Source organism: Elephas maximus, chromosome X (genome assembly GCF_024166365.1).
Source record: "Elephas maximus indicus isolate mEleMax1 chromosome X, mEleMax1 primary haplotype, whole genome shotgun sequence".
Lineage (NCBI taxonomy): Eukaryota > Metazoa > Chordata > Mammalia > Proboscidea > Elephantidae > Elephas > Elephas maximus.
The window spans coordinates 107882057-107909498 of record NC_064846.1 but is presented as its reverse complement, the minus strand read 5'-3'; the positions used below and the strand labels follow the sequence as shown (position 1 = coordinate 107909498).

The 27442-nt window shown below is 37.7% G+C and overlaps 1 protein-coding gene across 2 annotated transcripts in view; it reads right to left on the bottom strand.

Annotated features, from left to right (window-relative positions):
- Positions 1-27442, bottom strand: part of ZC3H12B (zinc finger CCCH-type containing 12B) — a 634852-nt gene that overhangs the window by 521891 nt on the left and 85519 nt on the right. Inside the window, exon 4 of one of the 2 annotated variants that reach the window (XM_049873004.1) lies at positions 25429-25568. The gene's annotated coding sequence lies outside the window, so the exon portion shown is untranslated. Of the gene's footprint in view, positions 1-14972; positions 25569-27442 lie in introns of those variants that run through there. The other variant, XR_007515936.1, reaches the window with a different exon arrangement.

Sequence of the window (27442 nt, the reverse complement as noted above, 5' to 3'; positions counted from 1 at the left end):
CAAAACATATTAAAAAAAAAAAAGGACAGGATGGTTCCAATAAGCATCCAAAATAAAACACCAGATGACTTTCCAGTAGAAGAAAAGGCACTAGAACTACCTGATAGGGAATTCAAATCTCTTATATTCAGAGCTATCCAAGAGTTGAACCAAAAAGCAGACAAAAATGAGGAAAAAAATAGACAAATTCATGGATAAGGCAGACAAATTGACAGAAAATACAAACCAAAAAAAAGGAAGAATTCAGGAAAATAATACAGGAACAAAATGCCAAAATAAATTCACAACTAGAAATCACACAAAAACTACAGATAGAAATCCAAAAGCTAAACAAGATTTCAGAAATTAACAATGTCACAGAAGGGCTGAGGAGCAGGCTTGAAATAATGGAAGACAGGATCAGCAAAATTGGAAACAAACACTTGGATACAAATCTGTTTGAGGAAAAAACAGAAAAAAGAATGAAGAAAAATTAAGAAACCCTGAGAATTACGTGGAATATAATCAAAAGCAAAAACTTGCGAGTGACGGGAGTTCCAGCACGGGGGAGAAAATGGAAAACAGAGGATCATTGAAAAATTGCTGACAGAAAACTTCCCTAAGATCATGAAAGATGATAAGCTGACCATCCAAGAAGCTCAACGAACCCCATATAGGATAGACCCCAAAAGAAAATCAACAAGGCATATCACAATCACACACATTAAGACCAAAAACAAGGACAAAATCCTGAGAGCAGCTAGAGAAAAACAAAAAGTCACATACAGAGGAGAAACAATAAGACTAAGCTCTGATTATTCAGCAGAAACTATGCAGACAAGAAGGCAATGGGATGACATACATAAAACTTTGAAAGAAAAACATTGCCAACCAAGAATAACATATCCTGCAAAACTCTCATTCAGAAATGATGGTGAAATAACAACATTTCCAGATAAACAGAAACTAAGGGAATATGTAAAAACCAAACCAAACTTACAAGAATTATTAAAGGGAGTCCTTCAGTCTCAAAACAAACAACATCAGACCACAGCCTGAATCTAGGGCACAAGACTGTACCATCCAGATACCAACCTAGGAAATGAACTCTCAAGGAATATCCAAAACAAAAAGAATTACAACAGGGAACCAGAGAGGTTAATTTGTAAATGACAACAATGTCAGAACAATAAAAGAGGGAGTAAATGGTGTAGGTATGGAACTTTCTAATGGAGAGGAAGGCAAGGTGATACCAAGTAATAAAAGACTGGTTCAAACCTAGGAAGATGAGGGTAAATCTCAAGGTAACCACAAAGAAAGTTAACTAATGTACTCATCAAAATAAAGAAGAAAAACATAAAGTCTCAATAAAAATGAAATCCACAGAAACAAGAGAAAGGAAAAAGAAATCCACAAACAAAAGCAATTCAGCAAAGGAGAGTAAGAGGAACAAAGAAAATGTCAGCACCACACAAAAAAAAAAGCACAACAAAATGACAGTAATAAACTCACACCTATCAATACACATTCTTTTCCAAAGCACATGGAACATTCTGCAGAATAGACCACACCTTTAGGCCACAGAGCAACCAGCAATAAAATCCAAAACACCGAGATATTACAAAGTACCTTCTCTGACCACAATGTCATCAAAGCACAAATTAACAAGATGAGCAAGGAAAAAAAATCAATTACATGGAAACTGAATAACACCCTGCTTAAATGTAAATGGCCTAAATACACCCATAAACACACAGAAAGTGCCAGAATGGATAAAAAACCCAGGATCCACACCTTGGAAGAGACACACCTTAGAAACAAAGATGTAGATTTATTAAAAATCAAGGGATGGAAAAAATAAAACAAGCACATAACTACCAAAAAAGAGCAGGAGTGGCAATACCAATCTCAGAGAAAATAGACTTTAAAAAAATCCACCATAAAAGACAAAGCAGGGCACTATATAATGATAAAAGGCACAATCCATCATGAAGACTTAACCATAATAAACATCTATGCACCCAATGACAGGGCTCCAAAATACATAAACTCTAACAGCACTGAAAAGAGAAATTAACTGTTGCACAATAATAGTAAGAGACTTCAACACACCAATCTCAGTAAAGGACAGATCATCTAGAAAGAAACTCAACAAAGATACAGAAGAGCTAAAGGACACAATCAGCCAACTTCACCTCATAGACATATATAGAGCACTCCACCCAACAGCTGCAAAGTACACATTCTTTTCCAAAGCACATGGAACATTCTGCAGAATAGACCACACCTTTAGGCCACAGAGCAACCAGCAATAAAATCCAAAACACCGAGATATTACAAAGTACCTTCTCTGACCACAATGCCATCAAAGCACAAATTAACAAGATGAGCAAGGAAAAAAAATCAATTACATGGAAACTGAATAACACCCTGCTTAAATACCACTGGGTAAGAGAAGAAAATAGAAATGGAATAAAAATAAATTCCTAGAATCAAAAGGAAATGAAAACACATATATCAAAACTTTGGGACACAGCAAAGGCAGTGCTTACAGGTCAATTTATACAAATAGACCCACACATCAAAAAAGAAGAAAGGGACAAAAACAAAATGTTCGTTACACAACTTGAACAAATACAAAGAGAACAGCAAAAGAAGCCCACAGCAACCAGAAGAAAGGAAATAATGAAGATCAGAGCAGAAATCAATGAAATAGAAAAACAGAAAGAATCAACGAAACCAAAAGTTCATTCTTGGACAGCATCAACATAATTGACAAACCACTGGCCAAAATGACAACAGAAAAACAGGACAGGATGAAAATAACCCAAATAAAAAACGAAAAGGGGAACATTACAACAGACCCAACTGAAAATAAGAGGATCATAACAGTATTATGAAAAACTATACCCCAACAAATTTGAAAACCTAGAGGAAATGGACAAATTTCTAGAAACACACTATCTACCAAACTAACACAAAATGATGTTAAAAACCTGAACTGATCCATAACAAGAGAAGAGACTGAAAAGTTAATTTAAAAAAAAAAACCTCCCAACAAAAAAAAAACCCTGGCCCAGATGGCGTCACTGGGTAATTTTACCAAATATTCAGAGAAGAGCTTACAACAGTGCTACTCAAACCACTTCAGGACACAGAAAAAGAAGTGATACTTCCAAATTCATTTTATGAAGCAAGCACAATCCTGATACCAAAACCGGGCAAAGACACCACAAAAAAAAAAAGAAAGAAAATTACAGACCAGTATCTCTAATGAATACAGATGCAAAAATTCTCAACAAAATTCTAGCCAATAGAATTCAGTATCATGTCAGAAAAATGTGGTAAAAGAAGGTATTTGCAATGAAGAAGTCATTGGTCTTGCAAAATTCTATCATTCAGTCTCTGGGATTGTTTCTTTCATCAAGCCTGTATTTTCCAACCACGGATCCTTCTTCTTTGTTCCAACTTTTGCATTCCAATCACCAGTAACTATCAATGCATCTTGACTGCATGTTCGATCAATTTCAGGCTGCAGCAGCTGATAAAAATCTTCTATTTCTTTGTCTTTGGCCTTAGTGGTTGGTGCGTAAATGTGAAAAATTCTCTTATTAACTGGTCTTCCTTGTAGGCGTATGGATATTATCCTATCACTGACAGCGTTGTACTTCAAGATAGATCTTGAAATGTTCCTTTTGATGATGAATGCAACACCATTCCTCTTCAACTTGTCATTCCGAGCATAGTAGGCTATATGACTATCCGATTCAAAACGACCAATACCAGTCCATTTCAGCTCACTAATGTCTAAGATATTGATGTTTATGCATTCTATTTCATTTTTGATGATTTCCAAATTTCCTAGATTAATATTTCATACGTTCCAGGTTCCAGTTATTAATGGCTGTTTGCAGCTGTTGTGTCTCATTTTGAGTCGAACTTTAGTCCATCCACGTCATTAAGGTAGACTCTACTTTGAGGAGGCAGCTCCTCCCCAGTCATCTTTTGATTCATCCATGCTATAAGATGTTTTGTGGACTCCTCATTATTCTTTACTGTTGCATAGTATGCCACTGTTTGTATTATCACAATTTGTTTACACATTCATCTGTTGATGGGAACGTAGGTTGTTTCTATATTTTTGCTATTGTGAATGCTGCTGCAATGAACACAGGTGTGCCTATGCCTATTTGTGTCACTGCTCTCATATGCCTAGTATATACACCTAGGAATGTGATTGCTGGGTCATAAAGTATTTCTAGCTTTTTGAGGAAGCTCCATATTGTTTTTGACAGTGGTTGTACTATTTTACAATCCCACCAGCAATGTATAAGAGTTCCTATCCCCCAACAACCTCACCAGCATTTGTTGTTTTTTCTCTCTCTCTCTCTGTTTTTTTTTATCATTGCCATTTTTGCAAGTGTGAGATGGTATCTCACTATAGTTTTCCTTTGCATGTTTCTAATGGCTCCTGATCAAGAGCATCTTTTCATGTATTTGTTGGCCACCTGAATGTCCTCTTTGGTGAAGTGTATTTTATTGATTGGATGGTTGGTCTTTTTGTTGTTGACTTGCTGACATTTTCTACATATTTTAGAGATTAGATTCTTATCAGATATGTTGTTACCAAAGTTTTTTTTTTTTTCCACCAGTGTGTAGATTCTCTTTTTACTCTCCCGGTAAAGTCTTTTGATGAAAAAAAATTTTTTTTTTGATGAGCATTAAGTAATTAATTTTTAGGAGGTCCTGTGAGGGGGAGGGAGAGAGCTTGCACTCGGGAAGAGGAAGAGGCAAGGGGTGGTGACATTCCTCAAAAAGATGGTCCCTACATAGTTAAACTTTAAGCCAAGGAAATGATCCTTACAGGGGGTCCTTAACTTGGTAATTAAAACTTAAGCCAAAGAAATAGTCTCCATAGGGGTTCTTGTCCTGGCTGATAAATGTTAACACAGAGAGATAAGAGACAAGAAGTGTATAAAACCCTAAGAAAATGACTATCGCAGCACTTAGATTCTTTCTCTACCTGAGTAGCCTGCTTGACGCTTCCTAGTCAAGTGTACTTTTACCACTAACCCTCTGCTTGCTAATAAACCTCTGCTCGCTTGGGACTATTTGTCTCAGTGTTTGAATTCCTTCCTACACCGAAGACAAGAACCGAGGCCGTTCTCGGGTAACAGTCCCAGTTATCTAATATATCTTCTGTCATTTGTGCATTTTTAGTTTTGTTTAATAGGCTATTTATGCCAAAAATTAGGTCACCTAGTTTTGACCCTATGTTATCTTTCAGCAAGTTTATAGTTTCAGTTTTAACATTTAGGTCTTTGATCCATTTTGAGTTGGTTTATTTGTATGGTCTGAGCTATGGGTACTGTTTCATTTTTCCAAAAATGAATAACCAGTTTTGCCAGCACCATTTGTTCCATTTGTTAAAGAGACTGTTTCTTCCCCATTGGATGGACTTTGACCCTTTGTCTAAGATCAGCTGCCTGTGGATGAGTGAATTTAATTGTGGGTTATCAATTCCATTCCATTGGTCTATGTGTCTGTCACTGATTCAGTACTAGGCTGTTTTGATTACTGTGGCTGTATAGTAAGCTGTGAGATTGGGAAGTGTTACATTTTATCAAGTGCCTTTTTAGCATTGATTGAGATGATCAAGTGATTCTTTTCCTTTGTTTTATTTATGTGGTGAATTACTTTGATTTTCTAATGTTGAACCATCCTTGCATCCCAGTTATGAATCCCACTTGATCATGATACATTATTGTTTTGATACTACACTGTTGAATTCTGTTGTCTAGAATTTTGTTCAGAGTCTTTGTATCTATATTCATGAGGGACATTGGTTTGTAATTTTCTCTTTTATTGGTGTCTTTGCCTGGCTTTGGTATCAGGGTTATGCTGGCTTCATAGAATGAATTAGGGAATATTTCTTCCTTTTCTATATCCTGGAAGAGTTTGAGTACAACTGGTGTCAACTCCTTTCTGAATATTTAGTGGAATTCTCCAGTGAAGCAGTCTGGGCTGAGGCTTTTTTGTTGTTGTTGTTGGGAGTTGTATTTCTTTTTTTTTTTATAACACATTCAATTTCTTCTTTTGTTATGGGTCTGTTCAAATTTTCTACCTCTATTCGTGTTAGTTTAGGTAGGTACTGTGTTTCTAGAAATTTGTCTATTTCTTCTAGGTTTTCAAATTTGTTGGAGTGCAGTTTTTCATAATAGTCTGTGATGATTCTCTTCATCTCATTTTGTTCTGTTGTAATGTCACCCATGTCATTTTTTATTTTAGTTATTTGCATCTTCTCATTTTTCTCCTTTGTCAATTTGGCCAGTAGTTTGTCAATTTTATTGATCCTCTCAAAGAACCAACTTCTAGTCTTATTCTTTCTATTATTTTTCTGTTACCTATTTCATTTATTTTCTCTATGATCTTTATTATTTCCTTTCTTCTGGCAAATGTGGTCTTCTTTTGCTGCTCCTTTCCTATTTGTTCCAGCTGTTGGGATAAGCTATTGATTTTGTCCCGTTCTTGTTTTTTGACGTGTGCATTTATTGCTATAAGTTCTCCTCAGAGCACTGTTTTCACTGCGTTCCAAAGGTTTTAGTATGTTTACCTTGTATCCTGATACACTGCTGCACTCTTCTATTAGTTTCAGTAGTTTTCCTGAGGATTCTTTACGTTTTTCTGTGTATAAGAATATGTCATCCACAAATAGAGATACTTTTACTTCTTCCTTGCCAATCTGGATGCCCTTTATTTCTTTATCTAGCCTAATTGCTCTGGCTAGGACCTCCAGCATAATGTTGAATAAGAGTGGTAATAAAGGGCATCGTTGTCTGGATCCCAGTCTCAAGGGAATGCTTTCAGGCTCTCTCCATTTAGGGTGATGTTGGCTGTTGGCTTTGTATAAATGCCCTTTATTATGCTGAGGAATTTTCCTTCTATTCCTATTTTGCTAAGAGTTTTTATCATGAATGTGTGTTGGACTCTGTCAAATGCCTTTTCTGCATCAATTGATAAAATCATGTAATTCTTGTCTTTTTTTTTATTCATATGATGGACTACATTCATTTTTTTTTTTAATGTTGATCCATCCCTGCATACCTGGTATGAATCCCACTTGGTCGTGGTGAATTATTTTTTCAATATATTGTTGAATTCTATTGGCTACAATTTTGTTGAGAATTTTTGCATCTAACTTCATGAGGTTTTTTTTTTTTAAACTTCATGAGGGTTATACGTTTGTATTTTTTCTGTGTGTGTGGTGTCTTTACCTGGTTTTGCTATCACGGATATGCTGGTTTCATAGAATGAGTTTGGGAGTATTCTTTTTCCTATGCTCTGAAATACCTTTAGTATAGTGTTAATTCTTCTCTGAAAGTTCAGAAGAATTCTGCAGTGAAGCCATCCTGGCCAGGGTATTTTTGTTGTTGTTTGGAGTTTTTGATTATCTTTACAATCACTTCTTTTGTTATGGGCATATTTAGTTGTTCTGCCTCTATCTGTGTTAGTTTAGGTAGGCAATGTGTTTCTAAGAATCCATCCCTTTCTTCTAGGTTTTCAAATTTGTTAGAGTACAATTTTTCATAGTAACCTGATATGATTCTTTTAATTTCAGTTAGGTCTGTGGTAATATCGCCTATCTCATTTCTTATTCGGGCTATTTGCTTCCTCTCCTGTGTTTCTTTTGTCAGTGTGGCCCACGGTTTATCGTTTTTGTTAATTTTTTCAAAGAACCAGCTTTTGGTCATCTTAATTCTTTCAAATTGTTTTTCTCTTTTCTGTTTCATTTATTTCTGCTGTAATTTTAATTATTTGCTTTCTTCTGGTGCCTGAGAGTTTCTTTTCTTGCTCTCTTTCTATTTGCGCAAGTTATAGGGATAATTCTTTGATTTTGGAACTTTCTTCTTTTTGGATGTGTGCATTTATTGATATAAATTGACCTCTGAGCACTCCGTTCACTGTGTCCCAAAGGTTCTGGTAGGAAGTGTTTTCATTCACTTTGGATTCAGTGAATTTCTCTATTCCATCCTTAATGTCTTGTATAACCCAGTCTTTTTTGAGCAGGGTATTGTTCATTTTTGAAGTGTTTCATTTCTTGTCATTGCTTTTGCTGTTATTTATTTCTACTTTTATGGCCTTATGGTAAGAGAAGATGCTTTGTAATATTTCAATGTTTTTGATTCTGCTAAGGCTTGCTTTATGACCTAATATGTGGTCTATTCTAGAGAATGTTCCACGTGCACTAGAAAAGAATGTATACGTGGCTGCTGTTGGGTGGAGTGTTCTGTATGTGTCTATAAGGTCAAGCTGTTGATTGTGGCATTTAGATCTTCCGTGCCTTTATTGCGCTTCTTTCTGGATGTCCTGTCTTTCACCAAAAGTGGTGTGTTGAAGTCTCCTACTATAATTCTGGTGTTGTCTATCTCACTTTTCAATGCTATTAGAGTTTATTTTATGTATCTTGCAGCCCTATAATTGGGGGCATTACTATTTAATATGGTTATATCCTCCTGGTATATTGTCCCTTTAATCATTATATAGTGTCCTTCCTTATCCTTTGTGATGGATTTAACATTAAAGTCTATTTTGTCAGAAATTAATATTGCCACTCCTGCTTTTTTTTTGATTGTTGTTTGCTTGATATATTTTTTTCCATCATTGGATTTTTAGTTTGTTTCTGTCTCTAAGTCTAAGGTGTGTCTGTTGGAGGCAATAGATAGATGGATCATTTTTTTTTTATCCATTCTGCCACTCTCTGTCTCTTTATTGGTGCATTTAGTCCATTTACAATCAGAGTAATTATGGATAAGTACAAATTTAGTGCTGTCATTTTGATGTCTTTTTTTGTGTATTGTTGACAGTTTCTTTTTCCCACTTAATTTTTTGTACTGAGTAGTTTATCTTTATATATTGTCTTTTCCTCTTATTAGCTGTTGTCGATTTTGTTTCCGCTAAGTCTCTATTTTTTTCTTGTATTTTATTTTGTAATTCTGCCTTCCACTTGCTCAGTTTTGCTCCTTTGACTTTCTATCGAGTTTTCTAATTCTGTAATTTTATTATTAATCATCTGAATTTCTGATTGTTATCTCTCTATGGATTCTTGCAGCTTATTAAATTTTTCATTATGTTCTTGAATAACCTTTGTAATTTCTTCAACTGTTTTATCTCTGTGTTCCTTGGCTTGTTCTGCATTTTGGCTGATCTCCTTCCTGATGTCTTGAAGGATTCTGTACATTAATCTGTTGTATTCTGCATCCGGTAATTCCAGAAAGGCACTTTCATCTAGAAGATCCCTTGATTCTTTGTTTTGAGAGCTTGTTGAAGCAATCATGGTCTGTTTCTTTATGTAATTTGATATTGACTCTTATCTCCGAGCCATCTATAAGTTATTATAGTAGCTTATTTTATGTTTGCTTACTGTATCCTAGCTTATTGTTTTGTTTTGTTTTGATATGCCCAAATGGGTTGCTTGAGTGAGCTAGCTTGATTATTTTTGCCTTCAAAGCTCTGAAGTCCTGTCACCAGATGTCTAGAGCTGTTATCAGTTATATCAGCCTAGGAAAAAAAAGAGTCATTCACTTTTCTTGTATGGATTCAGCTCAGATGTCCAGGTAGCTGATCAGCAAGTGTGTGGTACAGGCTCTGCCCCACAGTCTTAGAGGGGCAGGGGTGGTTGGTGTGGATACCGGTATCTGGTTGCAGCAGGGGGTCACACTCTGAACAAGGCAAGGAACTGAGAATATTCCCTCACGTGTCTCTGAGAAAATCATGTCCCTGTTTCCTAAAGCATACAGGTGAGTGAGTTGTGCAGACAGACCATGGGCACCCAGTGCTTTTGGTTGTAAGGACTGTGAGGTACCAGTTATCCTTAGACCCCTGTCGTGGGTAGCTGGGCTACCTGAGTGAAGCCTCTCCGGTCCTTAGGCCCCTGATGCGGGTAGGTGAGGACCCTGTTTAATAAGCAAAGCAGTATCAAACATCAAACACCCACCTCTCTACCGCACAGTTGAAACAGTTGCAGTCTTCCAAAAAGGGCCTATTCTCCCAAAATAGGCCCACACAGGTCCATGTAAGAGGGGAAAGGTATTCAAAGTCCACAGGCCTTTTATGTTTGGACAGGACCTGCTTCTGGCTGGAGCTCCCTATGTTAGTAAGAGCTAGCAAATTACCTTTTCCCCCAATTTTGAATTTATTCCTTCTCCCAGAATGATTCCTGGTGCTCAACAGGGCCCGTCTCAGGCCCAGGGAAATCAACAGCCTCTGAAGCTGGCTTGGGGGTGGGGGACATGGTAAAATATATTCAATTATTTAGCTTTTGCTGAGACCACCACTATTCTCTGGTTCTGAAGGTGTGAGTTCACTGTGCGGCTGGCTGTTTCTCCCTGAGAAAACTGCTGCCGAACACTACTACCAGCCCGCTACAGCCACTCCCCGTAGTGGTGCCTGAGGGATCCCGGGGATTCAGGTCCGGCAACTCCTCTCTCCTGAACCGTTTCTCCCTCCCCCATAGTTCAGTCTGTTTTCTAACTTTGCCTTTGATGATCAGGTCTCCTAGGTTGTCATAAATATAATCGTTTCACTTGTTTTTTCGGGTCTTTGTTTTAAAGAGGGATCACAGGAAGTGTCTGGCTATTCTGCCATCTTGGCCTACCTCCTATGTGCTGAGTTCTTTTTGTTTAAGAATTTTCTTTGTGTATCCTTTGTTGTTAATTTTGAGTTTACTGTGTCTTTTTGATTTTCTTCTTCATTTTGGTGAGTTGATTTATTACTTTTCTTTATGGTTACTCTGAAATTTACCTTTAACTTCTAAAGTTTAGTACAATCTATCTTGATATTACCTTGACTTCCTCTCCATATGGAAGTCTATAACTACACCATATATTTCCTCTTTTTGTTTTGAGGTTATCGTCATTTACAGATTGACATCAATGGTTCCTTGTTTTCAATTTTGCATCTTCATTATGCTGTCATGTGTCTTAATCTCTGATTATTTCTGAGGTCATTGGTTCTCTGCCCAAAGAACTCTCTTTAATATTTCTTTTAAGATTGATCTGGTTTTTACTAATTCCCTTAAATACTGCTTATCTGGAAATGTGCTAATTTTGCCATCATGTTTGGGAACAACAATTTTGCTGGTTATACATTTCTTGGTTGGCAATTGTTTTCTTTCAGGTTTTTATATATGTAATCCCATTGCCTTCTTGCCTGAATGGTTTATGATGAGAAATCAGCACTTAATCTTATTGGTACCCTTTTGTAAGTGATATTTCATTTTTTAGTGAGCTGCTCTCAGAATTACTCCCTTGTCTTTGATTTTGGAAAGTTTGATTATTTAGGGCTTGGTGGCAGTCTTTTGGGGTCTATTCTGTTTGGGATTTGTTGAGCTTCTTGGACAGAAACCTTTTTGTCCTTTTTTATAGAAATTTTACTTTTCATGGAAGTTTTATGCCAATAAATCCTCAAAAATTATTTCTGTGCTTTTTTTTCCTCCTCTTCTGGAATTTCTATTATGTGTAAAGTATTCCCCTTGACTGTGTCCCACATCATTCTTAAGCTTTCTACATTTTTCATCAACTTTTTTCTAATTGTTCCTCAAAAAAGTAGTATCAAGGGATTTGTCCTCTATTTCACTGATTCTTTCTTCCATTGTTCAAATTTATATCTATGTCTTTCCATTGAGTTATCTACTTCTGAAATTTTATTGTTAAACCCATTGCCATTGAGTCAATTCCAACTCATAGTGACTCTACAGAACAGAGTAGAACTGTCTCCTTAGGGTTTCCAAGGAGTGGCTGGTGCATTTGAACTGCTGAGCTTTTTGGTTAGCAGCTGAGCTCCTGACCATTGTGCCACCAGTGTTCCATTTTATTGTTAATCTTCTGAATTTCCAGTAGTTGTTTTTTTATGGTTTCTAATTGTCTATTTAGTTTGTCATTTTGTTCTTGTAATGTTTTCCTGAATTCTTCTAGGTTTTTTTCTGTGTTTTCCTTCATCTCTTTAAGGATTCTATATTTAAGTTTTTAAAATTCCTTATCAGGTAGTTCTATAACCACTTTTTCCTCAGGAAGGTTTTCTGTCCCTTTAATTTGCTCACTTTTTTAAATCTTTTTGTACTTTAGATGAATGTTTACAAAACAAACTAGCTTCTCATAAAACAGTTCGTACACATATTGTTTTATGGCATTGGTTAACAATCCCACAACATGTCAACACTTTCCCTTCTAGACCTTGGGATCCCTATTACCAGCTTTCCTGTCTCCTCCTGCCTTTTTGTCCATGCCCCTGGGCTGGTGTGTCCCTTTAGTCTCATTTTGTTTTATGGGCCTGTCCAATCTTTGCCTGAATGGTGAACCTTAGGAGTCATTTACTGAGCTGAAAGTGTGTTTGGGGGCCATAGTCTTGGCATTTCTCCATTTGCTGTCAGGACAGTAAGACTGGTCATTTTTTGTGAGTTAGAATTTTGTTCTACATTTTTCTCCAGCTCTGTCCAGGACCCTCTATTTTCATCCCTGTCACAGCAGTCAGTGGTGGTAGCTGGGCACCATCTAGTTGTACTAGACTCATTCCAGTGGAGGCCATGGTAGTTGCGGTCCATTAGTCCTTCGGACTAATCTTTTCCTTGTGTCTTTAGTTTTCTCCATTCTCCCTTGCTCCTGAAGGGGTGAGACCAGTGGAGTATCTTAGAAATGGCCATTCACAGGCTTTTAAGACCCCAGATGCTACTCACCAAAGTAGAACGTAGAACATTTTCTTTATCAACTGTGTTATGCAAATTGAGCTAGATGTTCCCAGAGACCAAGGTCCCCACAGCCCTCAGCCCAGTAATTCGGATCCTCAGGAAATTTCTATGTGTCTATGGAACTTCCATGACCTTGCCTTAGAGAAGTTGTGCTGGCTTCCCTGGTATTGTGTATTGTCTTACCCTTCACCAAATATTGGATGAGACCACTACTATAAAAAACATAAAAAATGTTTACAAGCAAACAGAAGCAATCTTTGATGGTTACGAGGGAGGGGAGAGGTGGGGATGGAAAAACAGTAAATAGACAATAGATAAGTGGTAACTTTGGTGAAAGGTATTTTGTTCACTTTCATGAGTCTTTTATCCCGTTTCTTCATATTATTTGTTATTGTCTGCTGTCTCCAAGGCATTAAAGTGTTAATTAATTAATTTATGTATTTATTGATTATATGTTTTGTTCCAATTTTTTGTTTTGTTTTGATGTATCAGGAGCTTTGTTTCTTCTCTTTCTCTTTAGACTGTCTTTCCTCCCTTCTATTAATTGTTGTTGTTTTGTGGTTCTGGTCTATGTGTGACTTTGGTAGTGGCTGTTGAACAAATGATCAAATTCACAAAATAGACCAGGTTAACCGGTCTAACAGAGACTAGAGGAACCCCTGAAACTATGGTCCCCAGAAACCTTTCTAACTCCGACTTAAAGCCACTCCCAAAGTTCACCTTTCAGCCAAAGATCAGGCAAGCCTATAAGACAAACAATAATATATGTGAGGAATGTGCTTCTTAGATCAATCAACTATACAAAATCAAACGGGCAACACCTGCCCAGAACAAAGACAAGAAGGTAGGAGGGGATGGAAAACTGGATGAATAGGCATGGTCAACCAGGGGTAGGAAGGGAAAGGGGGAGAGTGCTGATACGATGTGGGATTGTAGTCAATGCCATGAAACAATTTGTGTAGAAATTTTTAAATACAATACTATTCTGTTCTGTAAATTTTCATCTGAGTCACAATGAAAACTTTTTTGACTAAAAAAAATTACCATTGGATATGAGGATGCTAAATTCAAAAGAAATAAAACTGTAACAAAGTTAGCAATGAAAAAAAATGAGTAATAACATCCTGCCCTTGTTGTCTAATATCAAGCAAAAATAAGAGGAGACACTAACACATAAAAAAAAACATAAATTATTTTAACCCAAAGAAAAGTTGATAATTCTGATTTGACAACACATTTCATGGGCTTCATAACACAATAACCTTTTTTAAAATAATTTTTATTGTGCTTTAAGTGAAGGTTTACAAATCGACTCAGTCTCTCACATATAAACTTACACCTTACTACATACTGCCACTAACTCTCCCCCTAATGAGTCACGGCGCTCCCTCCTTCCAGTCTCTCCTTTCGTGACAATTTTGCTGGCTTCTAACCCCCTCTACCCTCCCATCTCCCCTCCAGAGAGGAGATGCCAACATAGTCTCAAGTATCCACCTGATGCAAGTAGCTCACTCCTCATCAGCATCTCTCTCCAACCCATTGTCCACTCCAATCCATGACTGACAAGTTGGCTTCAGGAATGGTTCCTGTCCTGGGCCAACAGAAGGTTTAGGGACCATGACCACCGGCATCCTTCTAGTCTAGTCAGACTATTAAGTCTGGTCTTTTTATGACAATTTGGGGCCTGCATTCCACTGTTCTCCTGCTCCCTCAGGAGTTCTTTGTTATGTTCCCTGTCAGGGCAGTCATCGGTTGTGGCCGGGCACCATCTAGTTCTTCTGGTCTCAGGATGATTTAGTCTCTAGTTCATGTAGCCCTTTCTGTCTCTTGGGCTCATAATAACCTTGTGACCTTGGTGTTCTTCATTCTCCTTTGATCCAGGTGGGATGAGACTCATTGATGCATCTTAGATGGCAGCTTGCTAGGGTTTAAAACCCCAGATGTCACACTTCAAAGTGGGATGCAGAATATTTTCTTAATAGATTTTATTTTGCCAATTGATTTAGATGGTCCCTGAAGTCATAGCCCCCAAATCCCTGCCCCTTTTTTGCTGACCTTCGAAGAATTCAGTTTACTCAGGAAACTTATTTGCTTTTGGTTTAGTCCAGTTGTGCTGACCTCCCCTGTATCGAGTGTTGTCCTTCCTTTCCCCTAAAGTAGTTCTTATCTACTATCTAATCAGTAAATAACCCTGTCCCACCCTCCTTTCCTCCCGCCTCTCGTAACCACAAAAGGATGTGTTCTTCTCATTTTTTACTATTTCTCAAGATCTTATAATAGTGGTCTTATACAATATTTGTCCTTTTCTATCTGACTAATTTCACTCAGCATAATGCCTTCCAGGTTCCTCCATGTTATGAAATGTTTCACAGATTCATCACTGTTCTTTATCAATGTGTAGTATTCCATTCTGTGAATATACCATAATTTATTCATCTATTTGTCTGTTCATGGACACCTTGGTTGCTTCCATCATTTTGCATTGTAAACAGTGCTGCAATCACAGGTGTGCATATCTTTGTTCGTGTAAAGGCTCTTATTCCTCTAGGATACATTCAGAGGAGCAGGATTTCTGGGTCGTGTGGTAGTTCTAATTCTAGCTTTTCAAGGAAATGCCAGATCGATTTCCCAAGTGGTTGTGCCATTTTACATTCCCACCAGCAGTGTATAAGTGTTCCAATCTCTCCACAGCCTCTCCAACATTTATTTTGTGTTTTTTGGATTAATGACAGCCTTGTTGGAGTGACATGGAATCTCATCCTAGTTTTAATTTGCATTTCCCTAATGGCTAATGACCGAGAGCATTTCCTCATGTGTCTGTTCATATCCTTTGCCCAATTTTTAATTGGGCTGTTTTTCTTTTTGTGGCTGAGTTTTAACAGAATAATATAGATTTTGATCGGAGATGTCATAGCTGAAAATTTTTTCACAGTCTGTAGGTGGTCTTTTTACTCTTTTGGTGAAGACTTTAGATGAGCATAGGTGTTTGATTTTAAGAAGCTCCCAGTTATCTGGTTTCTCTTCGTCATTTTTAGTAGTGTTTTGCATTCTGTTTATGCCTTGTATTAGGGTTCCTAACGTTGTCCCTATTTTTTCTTCCGTGATCTTTATCGTTTTAGTCTTTATGTTTAGGTCTTTGATCCACTTGGAGTTCGCTTTTGTGCATGGTGTGAGGTATGGGTCCTGTTTCATTTTTTTGCAAATGGATATCCAGTTATGCCAGCACCATTTGTTAAAAAGACTATCATTTCCTCAATTAAGTGGCATTGGGCCTTTGTCAAATATCAGCTGCTCATATGTGGATCAATTTATATCTAGGTTCTCAATTCTGTTCCATTGGTCTATGTGCCTGTTTTTGTACCAGTACCAGGCTGTACTGTGGCTGTATAATATGTTCTAAAATCAGGTAGAGTGAGGCCTCCCACTTTCTTCTTCTTTTTCAGTAATTTTTTTTTACTTATCCAGGGCTTCTTTCCCTTCCATATGAAGTTGGTGATTTGTTTCTCATCACAATAAATAATGTCATTGGAATTTGGATCAGAAGTGCATTGCATATATAGATGGCTTTTGGTAGAATAGACATTTTTGCTATGTTAAGTCTTTCTATCCATTAGCAAGGTATGTTTTTCCACTTATGTAGGTCCCTTTTACTTTGTTGCAGTAGTACTTTGTACTTTTCTTTGTATAGGTCTTTTACATCTTTGGTAAGATTTATTCCTAAGTATTTTATGTTCGTGGGGGCTACTGTGACTGGTATTGATTTGGTGATTTCCTCTTCGATGTTCTTTTTTTTTGGTGTAGAAGAATCCAACTGATTTTTGTATGTTTACCTTGTAACTTGAAACTCTGTTGAACTCTTCTATTAGTTTCAGTAGTTTTCTGGAGGATTCCTTAGGGTTTTCTGTGTATATGATCGTGTTATCTGCAAATAGAGATAATTTGACTTCTTCCTTGCCAATCTGGATGCCCAGTATTTCTTTGTCCAGCCTAATTGCTCTGGCTAGGACCTCCAACACAATGTTAAATAAGAGCAGTAATACAGTGCATCCTTGTCTGGTTTCAGCTCTCAAGGGAAACGCATTCAGTCTCTCTCCATTTAGGATGATGTTGGCTGTTGGCTTTGTATAAATGCCCTTTACTATGTTGAGGAATTTTCCTTCTATTCCTATTTTGCTGAGAGTTTTTATCATGAATGGGTGTTGGACTTTGTCAAATGCCTTTTCTGCATCAATTGATAAGATCATGTGGTTTTTGTCTTTTGTTTTATTTATAAGATAGATTACATTCATTGTTTTTCTAATATTGAACCAACCTTGCATACCTGGTATAAATCCCACTTGGTCGTAGTGGATTATTATTTTTTTTTGATATGTTGTTGAATTCTATTGGCTAGAATTTTGTTGAGGATTTTTGCATCTATGTTCATGAGGGATATAGGTCTGTAATTTTCTTTTGTTGTGTTGTCTTTACCTGGTTTTGCTATCAGGGATATGCTGGCTTCATAGAATGAGTTAGGTAGTACTCCATTCTTTTCTATGGTTTGAAATACCTTTAGAAGTAGTGGTGTTAAACCTTCTCTGAAAGTTTGGTAGAACTCTGCAGTGAAGCCGTCAGGGCCAGGGCTTTTTTTGTTGGGAGTTTTTTGATTACCTTTTCAATCTTTTTTTTTGTTATGGATCTATTTAGTTGTTCTACTTCTGTTTGTGTTAGTTTAGGTAGGTAGTGTGTTTCTAGGAATTCATTCATTTCTTCTAGGTTTTCAAATTTGTTAGAGTACAATTTTTTGTAGTAATCTGATACGATTCTTTTAATTTCAGTTGGGTCTGTTGTGATATGGCCCACCTCATTTCTTACTCAGGTTATTTGTTTCCTTTCCTGTATTTTTTAAGTCTGCCTGGCCAACGGTTTATCAATTTTGATAATTTTTTCAAAGAACCAGCTTTTGACTTTCTTAATTCTTTCAATTATTTTTCTATTCTCTAATTTATTTAATTCTGCTCTAATTTTTATTATTTGTTTCCTTCTGGTGCCTGAAGGATTCTTTTGTTGCTCTCTTTCTATTTGTTCAAGTTGTAGGGACAGTTCTCTGATTTTGCATCTTTATTCTTTATGTATGTGTGCATTTATCAATATAAATTGACCTTTGAGCACTGCTTTTGCTGTGTCCCAGAGGTTTAGATGGGAAGTGTTTTCATTCTCGTTGCATTCTATGAATTTCTTTATTCCCTCCTTAATGTCTTCTATAACCCAGTCTTTTTTGAGCAGGGTGTTGTTCAGTTTCCAAGTATTGGATTTCTTTTCCCTGATTTTTCTGTTATTGATTTCTACTTTTATGGCCTTGTGGTCTGAGAAGATACTTTGTAATATTTCGATGTTTTGGATTCTGCAAAGGTTTGTTTTATGACCTAATATGTGATCTATTCTAGAGAATGTTCCATGTGCACTAGAAAAAAAGTATACTTTGTAGCTGTTGGGTGGAGTGTTCTGTATAAGGCTATGAGGTCAAGTTGGTTGATTATAGCAATTAGATCTTCCGTGTCTCTATTGAGCTTCTTATTGGAAGTCCTATCCTTCTCCAAAAGTGGTGTGTTGAAATCTCCTACTATAATTGTGGAGGTGTCTATCTCACTTCTCAATTCTATTAAGGTTTCTTTTATGTATCTTGCAGCCCTGTCACTGGGTGCATAAATATTTAACATGGTTATATCTTCCTGGTAAATTGTCCCTTTAATCATTTTGTAGTGTCCTTCTTCATCCTTTGAGGTGGATTTAACTTTAAAGTCTATTTTGTCAGAAATTAATATTGCCAGTCCTGCTCTTTTTTGATTGTTGTTTGCTTGATTTATTATTTTCCATCCTTTGAGGTTTAGTATCTTTGTGTCTCTAAGTCTAAGGTAGGTCTCTCATAGGCAACATATAGACGGATCATGTTTTTTATCAAGTCTGAGACTCTCTGTCTCTTTATTGGTGCATTTAGTCCATTTACATTCACCATAATTATAGATGAGTTTAGTGCTGTCATTTTGATGCCTTTTTGTGTGTGTTGTTGACAATTTCATTTTTCCACTTACTTTTTTGAGCTGAGAAGTTTTTCCTTGTAAATTGTGTGTTCCTCATTTTCAAAGTAGTTGAATTTACTTTTGCTGAGTCCTTATGTTTTTCTTGGTTTTTATTTTGAAGTATGGAATTGTTAGACCTCTTTGTGGTTACCTTAATACTTACCCGTATTTCTCTAAGTAAAAACCTAATCTGTATCGTCCTATACGCCTTGTTTTCCTCTCCATATGAATAATCTATGCCTCCTGTATTTAGTCCCTCTTTTCTGATTATTGTAATCTTTTACATAATGAATTCAATGGTTCCCTGTTTTGAGCATTTTTTTCTTTTTTTAATTAATCTTTTTGGATCAATCTTGTATGGGGTTCAATGAGCATCTTGGATAGATATCCTCTCATCTTTCACGATGCCAGGGAAGTTTTCTGCCAACAGATCTTCAACTATTCTCTCTGTATTTTCTGTCATCCCTCCCTGTTCTGGAACTCCAATCACACGTAAGTTATTCTTCTTGATAGAGTCCCACGATTCTTAGGGTTTCTTCATTTTTTTTTTCATTCTTTTATCTGATTTTTCTTCAACTATATTGGTGTCAATTGCCTTATCCTCCATCTCCCTCACTCTGCATTCCAATTGCTCGATTATGCTCCTCTGACTTCCCATTGAGTTGTCTAATTCTGTAATTTTACTGTTAATCTTTTGGATTTCTGAATGCTGTCTCTCTATGGATTCTTGCAGCTTATTAATTTTTCCACTATGTTCTTGAATAATCTTTTTGATTTCTTTAACTGCTTTATCAGTGTGTTCCTTGGCTTTTTCTGTAGATTGCCTTATTTCATTTATGAGGTCATCCCTGATGTCTTGAAGCATTGTGTATATTAGCTTTTTATATTCTGCATCTGGCAATTCCAGGATTGTATCTTCATTTGGGAAAGATTTTGATTCTTTAATTTGGGGATTTCTAGAAGCAATCATGGTCTGCTTCTTTATGTGATTTGATATTGACTGCTGTCTCTGAGCCATCTATAAGATATTGTAATGATTTATTTTATATTTGCTCACTGAGTCTTATCTTCTTGTTTTGCTTTGTTTCAGTATACCCAGGTAGGCTACTAGATTGTCCTGTCTTGATTGTTGTAGACTTTGAATCACTTATGTCCTATTACCAGCTGGTTTGAGTTGTTACCAGATATATAAGCCTAAGAGTCCATTCACTATTCTTGAATAGAATCAGCTTAGGTGTTCTGATTTTGGGTCACCAAGTGTGTGGTGCAGACTGTCACCTGTTAACTTACAGGAGTAGTGGTGATAGTTGTGTGCACCAGATTCTAGTAGTGGCAGGGGGTCACACTCCAAGGAGGGCAGGATGCTGACAGGCTTCCCTCATGTGCCAGTGAGGTAGGTGTGTCTCTATTCCTAGAGCACTTTGGTGGGTGGGCTCTGCAACTGTACCTTAGGCACCCAATGCTTGTACCTCTAAAGATTGGTAGGCATCACTATCCTCAGACCCCTTTAGCAGGTGGCTAGGTGGTGTGGGTGGAGCTTCAGCCCTCAGTTCCCTGCTGTGGATCAGTGAGAGCTCTGTTTAATAGGTAGAGAGGTATCTGATCTTCAAAACTTGCCTTTCCACTGTTCAGCCAAAACAATTACAGTCAGATCTCTATCAGAATTGCCTTTGCAATATAATAGCCACCTTGTTCCCTGTAAGGATGAAAGCCAAAGACTGTGGACTTCATATGCTTGGCTGGAGCTGTTTCTGCATTTTTATTACAGTTTAGGGAAGTCAGGGAAGGATCTTTCCCCTCTGGGTCATTAATTGCTGCTTCTCTCAGGCCAGGAGTATGGGTTAGGAAAAAAATCCCCACAGAGCACTTCACTCCCTTGCCCAGAAAATTCCAATGTTAATGAAGCCGCCTGGGGCAGGGAAGGGAGGGATCAGATAGGAGAGAGTAGGGTGCACGACAATATAGACAAAGTAACTTATCTTGCTTGGTGATGACTGTTTTATCTCAGATTCCAGAGAGGCATGTAGCCTGTGTGCACTGGCTGGGTCGAGATTGCCCCTGAGGGTCAGGCCTATGTCCCCTGCTTGTGCCATCTCAAGAAGCCGTGATCAGCTCCTCCACTCCTAGTCCAAAGCCCAGCGCCAAGGTTTTCTGACTGGGATGCTGGCTCCAGGCTCCGAAAACAGTCGCTGCTTCCCCATGGTTGCTCGTTCTCCTGTCAGCCGCATCAGTGTGCAGCCTGCTTGTGCTGGCTGAATCTCTACTGAGGTTACTCCAGGGGGTTAGGGGTTATGGCTGTGTCCCATGCTTGCTCTGTCTCAGTAAGCCACGATCAGCACCACCACTCTGGCACCAGGGAACCGCGAGTTCTCAAGGCTGTGGCGGGGGACGCCAGTTCCAGAAGCGGTTGCTGCTTCAGGGCATGGCTTTTTGATCCCCTGTCACTCAGGTCAACTCCTTAGTTCTGTGTTTGACAGTCATGTATGTGATCGATTCACTTGTTTTTCCAAGTCTTTGTTGCAAGAGGAATCCGCAGTAGCTTGTACCTAGTCAGCCATCTTGGCCCTGCCCCAATATTTTAACCTTTTTCTTTTAAAGCACATTTCCTTTTACAAAGCAGGAAACAAATCTTTTGTGGCTTTCCACAAAGTTTCAAAGTTGTCAGGAGTTTATCATAGATCACTGAGAAACAACTTAGTTATTTAATTAAATTACAAGACTAAAACCTTAGGTTTTTCATAGCTACGTGGCTTCATTTTCAAAACCAACTCAGGAATTTATTCTAATGAGATAATGAATCCTTGGCTTTGAGGTGGATTACACGAAGGACAAGATTAACTCTTCACCTCAGTAAAGAAAATTTGAAGAGTGAGAATTTCATTTTTGGGGGGAGTTTTATATGCTATCTAAGGAGCACTGGTGGTGCAGTGTCTAAAGCAGTTGGCTACTAACCAAAAGGTCAGTGGTTCAAACTCACCAGCCATTCCATGGGAGAAAGATGTGGCAGTCTGTTCCATAAAGATTTACAGTCTTGGTAACCCTTTAGGGTCGCTATAACTCAGAATCAACTCAACGGCAGTGGGTTGTGTTTTATATACTCTTTGAGACTAAAGGTCTTGAAAATCTCATAAATTAATCCATCAAACTTTAGCCAGGACAGATAAAACTCTGACTACACCAAATAAATTCCTTTTAAAAAATCTTTAAAATTTTTTTGTTATATGTTTCTTATGGTACAACCTTTTAAGTGGCAAAAATGAACACAATTTATTAGAAGATTGAAATATATCCTTTCTCTGTGGCATAAAGTAAAAATATATAAACTTAAATTATAATGAATATCTCTTAATTCAATATAAGTAAATCACCTAAATGTCTTGACACTATATTAAGTCTATGCACTTCAAAACATAACCATTATTGAAATAAAGTTTGTTGAAATATTCTAAGTCTTCATTCAAAATTGTACCTTGTCCCATTCTCCAATCTTAAGCTTAGCCTTCAAAGTCTTGGCTGAAATGGACCAATTCAGTGATATACATATGACCTTTTTCTATTTTGGGTGGGTTTTTCATTGTGTTCTTTATCTTTTGGCTTCTTAAAACTCCCCCACAATAGAGAGAGCTTGTTTATACTTCTTTTATGTTGAGAATCTACCTAATTTCTGATAACAGTCTTAAGAGCATTTTTCTTATTTGAACCCTCAATATTCACCTTATTTATCCTATTTTTCAGTATCTTTAAAAATCTCCACCTTGTTGGATGGCGTCCCTTGATTCAAAACTCCCCTAGGGCTACATAGGGAAGCTGCAGGCCTGAGGGTGGGGCAATGGAGGCCTGTTCTCTCCCCCTTTCCTTTCTGAGACTAACTTTCAAGAAGAATTTGTGCAATCTCAATTCATTTGCATATGTTTAAATTACTCTAGGCATTTTGAAGGACAAAAGATAGCCTTAATGGCACAGGCTATTTTCAAGAACCAATTTATTTATTTTTGTTACTAGTCTCTTGACAAGCAGTTTTGCCTTGTCTTTTTGTTGTAACCTTTTATCACCCTTTACTAAGAAAAGCAACCCAGTAATTACGAGAGTTCTTTAGCAATTTTTACAAATCCCTCAATTCTTGGCTAGCCATTTTGTTTCCTCTTTCTATCTAGATTTGTCATATGTCTCCCTTTTTCTTATTCTGGAACTACTAGTTTTACGTTAAGAAAAAATTACTCTTTTCCCTTAGATAAAACACATTTCACAAAATAAGTTACATAGAAAGATTTTGCTTTTTAATAAACTGCTTTTATGGTTGGCATGGTACAAAACAAATATTTTTCAGAATGAGTTTACTTTAATTAATTCATGGGAATATCAGGACTATTTAATTTATATAAGCTCTCATTTATCACTAAACCAATTAGAATAATGTTCTTTGAAGGAATATTAAAATTTAATATAATACCATCCATCAAACCAAAACCAAACCCACTGCCGTAGTCGATTCTGACTCATAGTGACCCAATAGGACAGAGTAGAACTGTCCCATAGAGATTCCAAGGAGCATCTGGTGGATTCGAACTGCCGACCTCTTGGTCAGCAGCCGTAGCACTTAACCACTACACCGCCAAGGTTTCCAATACCATCCAGAGGTAGGAGATTATTATGCCATCATAACACTATCTTCTGCATGCTTTAAAGAATCTTTTAGAAAAGTGGTTTAGAATAAATTATCCTTTTTAAGGCCTTGTTATAGCAATAAAAATAAACAACCCATCCTTTTTCAGTGCACTTTTCAAATAGATCAATTTATATCAAAGTTTCTTAAAGTAGCTACTGAAGGCACAAATCATAAGACAGACAAAAGAAGCAGTTTTTTTCTCAAAGGACAAAAGAAGTGAGACTTAAGACAGTCTCATTAAAAATCTTGCAACTGTTAGCCATTGCCTCCAACCTTATACAAGACAGAAATTCAGGCACAATGCTCTAGAACAGAGGCAAGTCCTCAGTGGAATGAAACAGAAAACCACATAAATTCACCTGTCTGTGAGGCCAGCTCGAAAGTCAGGCTTATACTCTTAAACAACACAACACAAAACAAATAGGGAACCCAATTTCTTAAAATGTGTACAGCAATTCTTTGGTAAGACCAACCAGTTAAACAGAAAAATGTGATCTAGATAAAATTTATTAACTTTTCAGAGTCTCAGTTGGAGGTATCTCAGACCCTCAATGAAACCTGAGCACCAGACAGAAGTTCCCCAAAGAGGAAATAAAAGACAACACAAATGGGAACTTATTTTCTCAGAGCGGAAGGAAAAAGAGAGTATATGGGAACTCATTTTCCTAAAGTGCTCACTAAAATTCCAAATTACTTCTAGTATACTTAGCTTAGAGTACTTTTTAACATGAACCCCAAACCAGCATCCCAGTAGGGGGGAGCTCCAAGCTCACCTCTCTTAGATGTCAAGAATTCTATTCCCTTAGGTTGCAACTTCAGTTTACCAGAGCCAAATAAAATTCCTAAAAGGGAGTCCACCACAGGGTTTGGTTAGTGTTTTGTTTTACAGTGTACCTCTGTTGCATAAGCGTTTTCTTCCAGCTGGTAGGCAGCATGATACTCTGGCCCATCTCATGTCTCAGCTTATCATTACATGAGGATTTTTCTGTTGGTGGTGAGTACCCTAAACTCCATCGCCATTGAGTCGATTCTGTCCTATAGTGACAGAGTAGAACTGCTTATAGTACAGGGCAGAACTGCCCTATAGGACAGAGTAGAACTTCCCCGTGGGGTTTCCAAGGAGCAGCTGATGGATTCAAACTGCTGACCTTTTCGTTAGCATCCAAGCTCTTAACCACTGCACCACCAAGGCTCCACGAACACCCTAGAGGCCCTTAAAAGTACTTAGACTCGTGTCCACATATTTTTGCAGCTTAAAAAACTCTTGGATTCCTTTGTAACAACCATACGAAACCTAGGTTCATTCTTTTTGAACCCAGTCTATTCTTCAGGCTAGAGACCCAGTCTCTTACAACTTACAATTTTTTAAAAAACAATTTCAGAGACACTATTTTAGAATACTGAATACGTTTGGAAGCCCCAGAATACCAATCAACATAAGAATCCCATTACGGTTGTTTGGTAACGGTGCCATGGTTTTCTAATTTAGACCTTAAACCAAAACCAAAACCAACCTATTGCCATCGAGTCAATTCAGACTCATAGCAACCCTATAGGACAGAGTAGAACTGCCCCATAGAGTTTCCGAGGAGTGCCAGGTAAATTCGAACTGCCAACCTTTTGGTTAGCAGCCATAGCTCTTAACCACTCTGCCACTGGGGTTTCCAATTTAGACCTTAAATATATCAGTTTTTCCAACTGGTACTAGTTAAATCTACTAGTGGTTACTGATTTGAAAAACTGTTGTTAGTGAGCTCAAACCATAAATCCAAATACAAACAAGACCTAGACCCATAGTCCTTGGTCATGTAGCAAGCCGGGGTTCCACTAGAAAAATGTGCTGCTTTCTTGGATTTGGCAGACATCATTTTTGAGACAGTCCTAAGCACTATGAAACAACAAATTCATCAAACTCACAATAAATATTGGATTCAAGCTCAAAATGTAAAAGGAGTGAAACTTGAGAATCCAAAAGTGCTTACCAAGACGACCTCCAGATGCTCCATGGAGAAAATAAGCTGAAAGGGCTTTTGCAGGCACTATGCCTGTGTCCAACGAGAGCTCCGGGGACATCAGTCAGCCACTTCGGATCCTACTTCTGAGGTGAGGAATTGTCAAAAACCTAAATGTGCAAAGGAACATCAAAAATTAGTATAACAGGTAATACTGGGGAAGCCAGCACAGCCTTTACAAGGCAGGGCCATGGTAGCTCTATAGACATACCCAAACTCCCTGAGGGACCAAATTGCTGGGCTGAGAGCTGTGGGGACCATGGCCTCAGGGAAATCTAGCTCTATTGGCATAACAGAGTTTATAAAGAAAATGTTCTACATTCCACTTTGGTGAGTAGCATCCAGGACCTTAAAACCCTGTAAGTGGCCATGTAGGACACTCCACTGGTCTCACCCCTTTGGGAGCAAGGAAGAATGAAGAAAACTAAAGATAGAAGGGAAGATTAGTCCAAAGGACTAATGGACCACATCTACCATGTCCTCTACCAGACTGAGTCTAGTACAATGAGATGGTGCCTGGCTACCACCATTGATTGCTGTGATAGGGATCACAATATAGGGTCCCAGACAGAGCTGGAGAAAAATGTAGAACAAGAATCCAACTCAAAAGGAAAGACCAGATTTGCTGGCCTGTCAGAGACTGGAGGAACCCTGAGGGTGTGGACCCAGGACACCCTTTCAGCTCAGTAATGAGGCCACTCCTGAGGTTCGCCATTCAGCCAAAGATTGAACAGGACCATGGAACAAAACAAGACTAAAGGGGCGCACCAGCCCTGGGGTAGGGGCTGGAAAGTAGGATAGAACAGGAAGGCTGGTAATAGGGAATCCAGGGTTGAGACGGGAGAGTACTGACATGTCATGGGTTTTTTAACCAGTGTCATACAACAATGTGTGTACTGTTTGATGAGAAAGTAGTTTGTTCTGTAAACCTTCATCTAAAGTTCAATTTAAAAAAAGAGAAAAAAATTAGTGTAAAGAATATATTTATTGTGAGTAGATATGAGTTTAACTAGGCAGTGTCAACCTGAGGGTATTGAGAAAGCACTCTGAAAAGGACACAATGAAAACAGCTTACATAGGCAGGGTCTGGAAGGGTGGTCTCCTGAAGGTCACTGCAATTCTCCAAAAGAGCACAATGCCTAAGGCAAAATGATCTTCACTATGCTGCTTACTAGGCTATTGCTTGACTTGAAGATGACTTTGAGAAAAGAGTTCCTTAAAGGCTCAAGGTTCAAAAGGACACCTAAGGGCAGGTCACCTGAATGGGTCACCCCAACTCCGTGGACCCAGAAATCTGGATTCAAGGAGAATTAAAATGGTTTCTCAATACAAATATGCATACACATATATACTTACATATGCATATCTATACACATATATGCCTTCAAACATACATATATACCTGTACATATATTTTTGGTTGTTGTTGCTGTTGTTTCAAAATTACATATCCCATAGCAATTACCAAAATATCTTTTGTATACATTTTTTAATCTCATTTACCATTGTCAAGCTGTTCACAATGCACCCTAAGTCAGTGTTACATTTCCCATCACCAAAAATAACAAGTGTCTACTTTTTTACTATCTAGAAATATAGTATCACTTTCTAAAGCAACAAAGAAACACTTTGCTGCCTTAGGTTAAATGGTAATGGCCAAAACATGACTAACTACCACATAGATTCTAAAACGTTCATGCTTGCCGTTTATTCTTTGATTTTTTTTATACAACTGCTATTAAAATTTTGAAACAGAGATCTACTAGAAACCATTTACTACAAATGGACTTTTTTTTCTTGCTCTAAAGTCTACCTTTTCATAGTGCTTATTGTGATTAATATGTGCAAGGCATACATAGTTTCTTTATTTTACTTTCAGTCTACTTATGTCTGAGCTGACAGGTGGCTGCAGGTCTACCACCCAATCCCTGTTGGTGCTGCCTACAGGGTCCCTCATTGCCTCTGTGGGGCTGGGAGACACCGG